General features: G+C 46.7%; 23 non-coding genes across 23 annotated transcripts in view; all 23 read right to left on the bottom strand.

Annotated features, from left to right (window-relative positions):
- LOC125797486 (5S ribosomal RNA) overlaps positions 1-30 on the bottom strand; it is a 119-nt gene extending 89 nt beyond the window's left edge. Inside the window, exon 1 of the ribosomal RNA XR_007436331.1 lies at positions 1-30. This exon is cut by the window's left edge and continues 89 nt beyond it. This is a non-coding gene — a ribosomal RNA (5S ribosomal RNA).
- A 110-nt stretch (positions 31-140) lies between these two features.
- LOC125797475 (5S ribosomal RNA) lies at positions 141-259 on the bottom strand. The gene has a single exon (XR_007436320.1). It is a non-coding gene; the product is annotated as a 5S ribosomal RNA (ribosomal RNA).
- Positions 260-369: 110 nt separating this feature from the next.
- Positions 370-488, bottom strand: LOC125797377 (5S ribosomal RNA). Its single transcript, XR_007436222.1, has one exon. It is a non-coding gene; the product is annotated as a 5S ribosomal RNA (ribosomal RNA).
- Positions 489-598: 110 nt separating this feature from the next.
- Positions 599-717, bottom strand: LOC125797463 (5S ribosomal RNA). Its single transcript, XR_007436308.1, has one exon. It is a non-coding gene; the product is annotated as a 5S ribosomal RNA (ribosomal RNA).
- A 110-nt stretch (positions 718-827) lies between these two features.
- LOC125797368 (5S ribosomal RNA) lies at positions 828-946 on the bottom strand. Its single transcript, XR_007436213.1, has one exon. It is a non-coding gene; the product is annotated as a 5S ribosomal RNA (ribosomal RNA).
- Positions 947-1056: 110 nt separating this feature from the next.
- Positions 1057-1175, bottom strand: LOC125797452 (5S ribosomal RNA). Its single transcript, XR_007436297.1, has one exon. It is a non-coding gene; the product is annotated as a 5S ribosomal RNA (ribosomal RNA).
- Positions 1176-1285: 110 nt separating this feature from the next.
- LOC125797441 (5S ribosomal RNA) lies at positions 1286-1404 on the bottom strand. The gene has a single exon (XR_007436286.1). It is a non-coding gene; the product is annotated as a 5S ribosomal RNA (ribosomal RNA).
- A 110-nt stretch (positions 1405-1514) lies between these two features.
- Positions 1515-1633, bottom strand: LOC125797411 (5S ribosomal RNA). Its single transcript, XR_007436256.1, has one exon. It is a non-coding gene; the product is annotated as a 5S ribosomal RNA (ribosomal RNA).
- A 110-nt stretch (positions 1634-1743) lies between these two features.
- On the bottom strand, positions 1744-1862 carry LOC125797430 (5S ribosomal RNA). Its single transcript, XR_007436275.1, has one exon. It is a non-coding gene; the product is annotated as a 5S ribosomal RNA (ribosomal RNA).
- Positions 1863-1972: 110 nt separating this feature from the next.
- LOC125797278 (5S ribosomal RNA) lies at positions 1973-2091 on the bottom strand. Its single transcript, XR_007436123.1, has one exon. It is a non-coding gene; the product is annotated as a 5S ribosomal RNA (ribosomal RNA).
- Positions 2092-2201: 110 nt separating this feature from the next.
- On the bottom strand, positions 2202-2320 carry LOC125797419 (5S ribosomal RNA). Its single transcript, XR_007436264.1, has one exon. It is a non-coding gene; the product is annotated as a 5S ribosomal RNA (ribosomal RNA).
- Positions 2321-2430: 110 nt separating this feature from the next.
- On the bottom strand, positions 2431-2549 carry LOC125797471 (5S ribosomal RNA). The gene has a single exon (XR_007436316.1). It is a non-coding gene; the product is annotated as a 5S ribosomal RNA (ribosomal RNA).
- Positions 2550-2659: 110 nt separating this feature from the next.
- Positions 2660-2778, bottom strand: LOC125797408 (5S ribosomal RNA). The gene has a single exon (XR_007436253.1). It is a non-coding gene; the product is annotated as a 5S ribosomal RNA (ribosomal RNA).
- A 110-nt stretch (positions 2779-2888) lies between these two features.
- On the bottom strand, positions 2889-3007 carry LOC125797520 (5S ribosomal RNA). Its single transcript, XR_007436365.1, has one exon. It is a non-coding gene; the product is annotated as a 5S ribosomal RNA (ribosomal RNA).
- Positions 3008-3117: 110 nt separating this feature from the next.
- On the bottom strand, positions 3118-3236 carry LOC125797397 (5S ribosomal RNA). Its single transcript, XR_007436242.1, has one exon. It is a non-coding gene; the product is annotated as a 5S ribosomal RNA (ribosomal RNA).
- Positions 3237-3346: 110 nt separating this feature from the next.
- Positions 3347-3465, bottom strand: LOC125797386 (5S ribosomal RNA). The gene has a single exon (XR_007436231.1). It is a non-coding gene; the product is annotated as a 5S ribosomal RNA (ribosomal RNA).
- Positions 3466-3575: 110 nt separating this feature from the next.
- LOC125797375 (5S ribosomal RNA) lies at positions 3576-3694 on the bottom strand. The gene has a single exon (XR_007436220.1). It is a non-coding gene; the product is annotated as a 5S ribosomal RNA (ribosomal RNA).
- Positions 3695-3804: 110 nt separating this feature from the next.
- LOC125797407 (5S ribosomal RNA) lies at positions 3805-3923 on the bottom strand. The gene has a single exon (XR_007436252.1). It is a non-coding gene; the product is annotated as a 5S ribosomal RNA (ribosomal RNA).
- Positions 3924-4033: 110 nt separating this feature from the next.
- On the bottom strand, positions 4034-4152 carry LOC125797364 (5S ribosomal RNA). Its single transcript, XR_007436209.1, has one exon. It is a non-coding gene; the product is annotated as a 5S ribosomal RNA (ribosomal RNA).
- Positions 4153-4262: 110 nt separating this feature from the next.
- Positions 4263-4381, bottom strand: LOC125797352 (5S ribosomal RNA). Its single transcript, XR_007436197.1, has one exon. It is a non-coding gene; the product is annotated as a 5S ribosomal RNA (ribosomal RNA).
- A 110-nt stretch (positions 4382-4491) lies between these two features.
- Positions 4492-4610, bottom strand: LOC125796849 (5S ribosomal RNA). Its single transcript, XR_007435755.1, has one exon. It is a non-coding gene; the product is annotated as a 5S ribosomal RNA (ribosomal RNA).
- Positions 4611-4720: 110 nt separating this feature from the next.
- LOC125796890 (5S ribosomal RNA) lies at positions 4721-4839 on the bottom strand. The gene has a single exon (XR_007435796.1). It is a non-coding gene; the product is annotated as a 5S ribosomal RNA (ribosomal RNA).
- A 110-nt stretch (positions 4840-4949) lies between these two features.
- LOC125797341 (5S ribosomal RNA) overlaps positions 4950-5000 on the bottom strand; it is a 119-nt gene continuing 68 nt past the window's right edge. Inside the window, exon 1 of the ribosomal RNA XR_007436186.1 lies at positions 4950-5000. This exon is cut by the window's right edge and continues 68 nt beyond it. This is a non-coding gene — a ribosomal RNA (5S ribosomal RNA).

The raw sequence follows: 5000 nt of genomic DNA, 5'->3' as shown, positions 1-5000 counted from the left end.
GGGCGTTCTCAGGGTAGTGTGACCGTAAGCCATTGCAGAGCTCTCATCAAGACTACTTATGCAACTTCATCTATGTTGGGTTTCAGATAACAAACTAGTAATGTATAACAAGACCATGGTAATGGAAGCAAGAGGGGAAAAGCTTACAGCACCTGGTATTCCCAGGTGGTCTCCCATCCAAGTACTAACCAGGCCAAACCCTGCTTAGCTTCCGAGATCAGACGAGATCGGGCGTTCTCAGGGTAGTGTGACCGTAAGCCATTGCAGAGCTCTCATCAAGACTACTTATGCAACTTCATCTATGTTGGGTTTCAGATAACAAACTAGTAATGTATAACAAGACCATGGTAATGGAAGCAAGAGGGGAAAAGCTTACAGCACCTGGTATTCCCAGGTGGTCTCCCATCCAAGTACTAACCAGGCCAAACCCTGCTTAGCTTCCGAGATCAGACGAGATCGGGCGTTCTCAGGGTAGTGTGCCCGTAAGCCATTGCAGAGCTCTCATCAAGACTACTTATGCAACTTCATCTATGTTGGGTTTCAGATAACAAACTAGTAATGTATAACAAGACCATGGTAATGGAAGCAAGAGGGGAAAAGCTTACAGCACCTGGTATTCCCAGGTGGTCTCCCATCCAAGTACTAACCAGGCCAAACCCTGCTTAGCTTCCGAGATCAGACGAGATCGGGCGTTCTCAGGGTAGTGTGACCGTAAGCCATTGCAGAGCTCTCATCAAGACTACTTATGCAACTTCATCTATGTTGGGTTTCAGATAACAAACTAGTAATGTATAACAAGACCATGGTAATGGAAGCAAGAGGGGAAAAGCTTACAGCACCCGGTATTCCCAGGTGGTTTCCCATCCAAGTACTAACCAGGCCAAACCCTGCTTAGCTTCCGAGATCAGACGAGATCGGGCGTTCTCAGGGTAGTGTGACCGTAAGCCATTGCAGAGCTCTCATCAAGACTACTTATGCAACTTCATCTATGTTGGGTTTCAGATAACAAACTAGTAATGTATAACAAGACCATGGTAATGGAAGCAAGAGGGGAAAAGCTTACAGCACCTGGTATTCCCAGGTGGTCTCCCATCCAAGTACTAACCAGGCCAAACCCTGCTTAGCTTCCGAGATCAGACGAGATCGGGCGTTCTCAGGGTAGTGTGACCGTAAGCCATTGCAGAGCTCTCATAAAGACTACTTATGCAACTTCATCTATGTTGGGTTTCAGATAACAAACTAGTAATGTATAACAAGACCATGGTAATGGAAGCAAGAGGGGAAAAGCTTACAGCACCTGGTATTCCCAGGTGGTCTCCCATCCAAGTACTAACCAGGCCAAACCCTGCTTAGCTTCCGAGATCAGACGAGATCGGGCGTTCTCAGGGTAGTGTGACCGTAAGCCATTGCAGAGCTCTCATCAAGACTACTTATGCAACTTCATCTATGTTGGGTTTCAGATAACAAACTAGTAATGTATAACAAGACCATGGTAATGGAAGCAAGAGGGGAAAAGCTTACAGCACCTGGTATTCCCAGGTGGTCTCCCATCCAAGTACTAACCAGGCCAAACCCTGCTTAGCTTCCGAGATCAGACGAGATCGGGCGTTCTCAGGGTAGTGTGACCGTGAGCCATTGCAGAGCTCTCATCAAGACTACTTATGCAACTTCATCTATGTTGGGTTTCAGATAACAAACTAGTAATGTATAACAAGACCATGGTAATGGAAGCAAGAGGGGAAAAGCTTACAGCACCTGGTATTCCCAGGTGGTCTCCCATCCAAGTACTAACCAGGCCAAACCCTGCTTAGCTTCCGAGATCAGACGAGATCGGGCGTTCTCAGGGTAGTGTGACCGTAAGCCATTGCAGAGCTCTCATCAAGACTACTTATGCAACTTCATCTATGTTGGGTTTCAGATAACAAACTAGTAATGTATAACAAGACCATGGTAATGGAAGCAAGAGGGGAAAAGCTTACAGCACCTGGTATTCCCAGGTGGTCTCCCATCCAAGTACTAATCAGGCCAAACCCTGCTTAGCTTCCGAGATCAGACGAGATCGGGCGTTCTCAGGGTAGTGTGACCGTAAGCCATTGCAGAGCTCTCATCAAGACTACTTATGCAACTTCATCTATGTTGGGTTTCAGATAACAAACTAGTAATGTATAACAAGACCATGGTAATGGAAGCAAGAGGGGAAAAGCTTACAGCACCTGGTATTCCCAGGTGGTCTCCCATCCAAGTACTAACCAGGCCAAACCCTGCTTAGCTTCCGAGATCAGACGAGATCGGGCGTTCTCAGGGTAGTGTGACCGTAAGCCATTGCAGAGCTCTCATCAAGACTACTTATGCAACTTCATCTATGTTGGGTTTCAGATAACAAACTATTATTGTATAACAAGACCATGGTAATGGAAGCAAGAGGGGAAAAGCTTACAGCACCTGGTATTCCCAGGTGGTCTCCCATCCAAGTACTAACCAGGCCAAACCCTGCTTAGCTTCCGAGATCAGACGAGATTGGGCGTTCTCAGGGTAGTGTGACCGTAAGCCATTGCAGAGCTCTCATCAAGACTACTTATGCAACTTCATCTATGTTGGGTTTCAGATAACAAACTAGTAATGTATAACAAGACCATGGTAATGGAAGCAAGAGGGGAAAAGCTTACAGCACCTGGTATTCCCAGGTGGTCTCCCATCCAAGTACTAACCAGGCCAAACCCTGCTTAGCTTCCGAGATCAGACGAGATCGGGCGTTCTCAGGGTAGTGTGACCGTAAGCCATTGCAGAGCTCTCATCAAGACTACTTATGCAACTTCATCTATGTTGGGTTTCAGATAACAAACTAGTAATGTATAACAAGAACATGGTAATGGAAGCAAGAGGGGAAAAGCTTACAGCACCTGGTATTCCCAGGTGGTCTCCCATCCAAGTACTAACCAGGCCAAACCCTGCTTAGCTTCCGAGATCAGACGAGATCGGGCGTTCTCAGGGTAGTGCGACCGTGAGCCATTGCAGAGCTCTCATCAAGACTACTTATGCAACTTCATCTATGTTGGGTTTCAGATAACAAACTAGTAATGTATAACAAGACCATGGTAATGGAAGCAAGAGGGGAAAAGCTTACAGCACCTGGTATTCCCAGGTGGTCTCCCATCCAAGTACTAACCAGGCCAAACCCTGCTTAGCTTCCGAGATCAGACGAGATCGGGCGTTCTCAGGGTAGTGTGACCGTAAGCCATCGCAGAGCTCTCATCAAGACTACTTATGCAACTTCATCTATGTTGGGTTTCAGATAACAAACTAGTAATGTATAACAAGACCATGGTAATGGAAGCAAGAGGGGAAAAGCTTACAGCACCTGGTATTCCCAGGTGGTCTCCCATCCAAGTACTAACCAGGCCAAACCCTGCTTAGCTTCCGAGATCAGACGAGATCGGGCGTTCTCAGGGTAGTGTGACCGTAAGCCGTTGCAGAGCTCTCATCAAGACTACTTATGCAACTTCATCTATGTTGGGTTTCAGATAACAAACTAGTAATGTATAACAAGACCATGGTAATGGAAGCAAGAGGGGAAAAGCTTACAGCACCTGGTATTCCCAGGTGGTCTCCCATCCAAGTACTAACCAGGCCAAACCCTGCTTAGCTTCCGAGATCAGACGAGATCGGGCGTTCTCAGGGTAGTGTGACCGTAAGCCATTGCAGACCTCTCATCAAGACTACTTATGCAACTTCATCTATGTTGGGTTTCAGATAACAAACTAGTAATGTATAACAAGACCATGGTAATGGAAGCAAGAGGGGAAAAGCTTACAGCACCTGGTATTCCCAGGTGGTCTCCCATCCAAGTACTAACCAGGCCAAACCCTGCTTAGCTTCCGAAATCAGACGAGATCGGGCGTTCTCAGGGTAGTGTGACCGTAAGCCATTGCAGAGCTCTCATCAAGACTACTTATGCAACTTCATCTATGTTGGGTTTCAGATAACAAACTAGTAATGTATAACAAGACCATGGTAATGGAAGCAAGAGGGGAAAAGCTTACAGCACCTGGTATTCCCAGGTGGTCTCCCATCCAAGTACTAACCAGGCCAAACCCTGCTTAGCTTCCGAGATCAGACGAGATCGGGCGTTCTCAGGGTAGTGTGACCGTAAGCCATCGCAGAGCTCTCATCAAGACTACTTATGCAACTTCATCTATGTTGGGTTTCAGATAACAAACTAGTAATGTATAACAAGACCATGGTAATGGAAGCAAGAGGGGAAAAGCTTACAGCACCTGGTATTCCCAGGTGGTCTCCCATCCAAGTACTAACCAGGCCAAACCCTGCTTAGCTTCCGAGATCAGACGAGATCGGGCGTTCTCAGGGTAGTGTGACCGTAAGCCATTGCAGAGCTCTCATCAAGACTACTTATGCAACTTCATCTATGTTGGGTTTCAGATAACAAACTAGTAATGTATAACAAGACCATGGTAATGGAAGCAAGAGGGGAAAAGCTTACAGCACCTGGTATTCCCAGGGTGTCTCCCATCCAAGTACTAACCAGGCCAAACCCTGCTTAGCTTCCGAGATCAGACGAGATCGGGCGTTCTCAGGGTAGTGTGACCGTAAGCCATTGCAGAGCTCTCATCAAGACTACTTATGCAACTTCATCTATGTTGGGTTTCAGATAACAAACTAGTAATGTATAACAAGACCATGGTAATGGAAGCAAGAGGGGAAAAGCTTACAGCACCTGGTATTCCCAGGGTGTCTCCCATCCAAGTACTAACCAGGCCAAACCCTGCTTAGCTTCCGAGATCAGACGAGATCGGGCGTTCTCAGAGTAGTGTGACCGTAAGCCATTGCAGAGCTCTCATCAAGACTACTTATGCAACTTCATCTATGTTGGGTTTCAGATAACAAACTAGTAATGTATAACAAGACCATGGTAATGGAAGCAAGAGGGGAAAAGCTTACAGCACCTGGTATTCCCAGGTGGTCTCCCATCCAAGTACTAACCA

Source organism: Astyanax mexicanus, unplaced genomic scaffold, assembly GCF_023375975.1.
Source record: "Astyanax mexicanus isolate ESR-SI-001 unplaced genomic scaffold, AstMex3_surface scaffold_47, whole genome shotgun sequence".
In the NCBI taxonomy this organism is placed as follows: Eukaryota; Metazoa; Chordata; class Actinopteri; order Characiformes; family Acestrorhamphidae; genus Astyanax; species Astyanax mexicanus.
The sequence above is the reverse complement of the archived record's forward strand: the minus strand, read 5'-3'. Positions and strand labels throughout refer to the sequence as shown.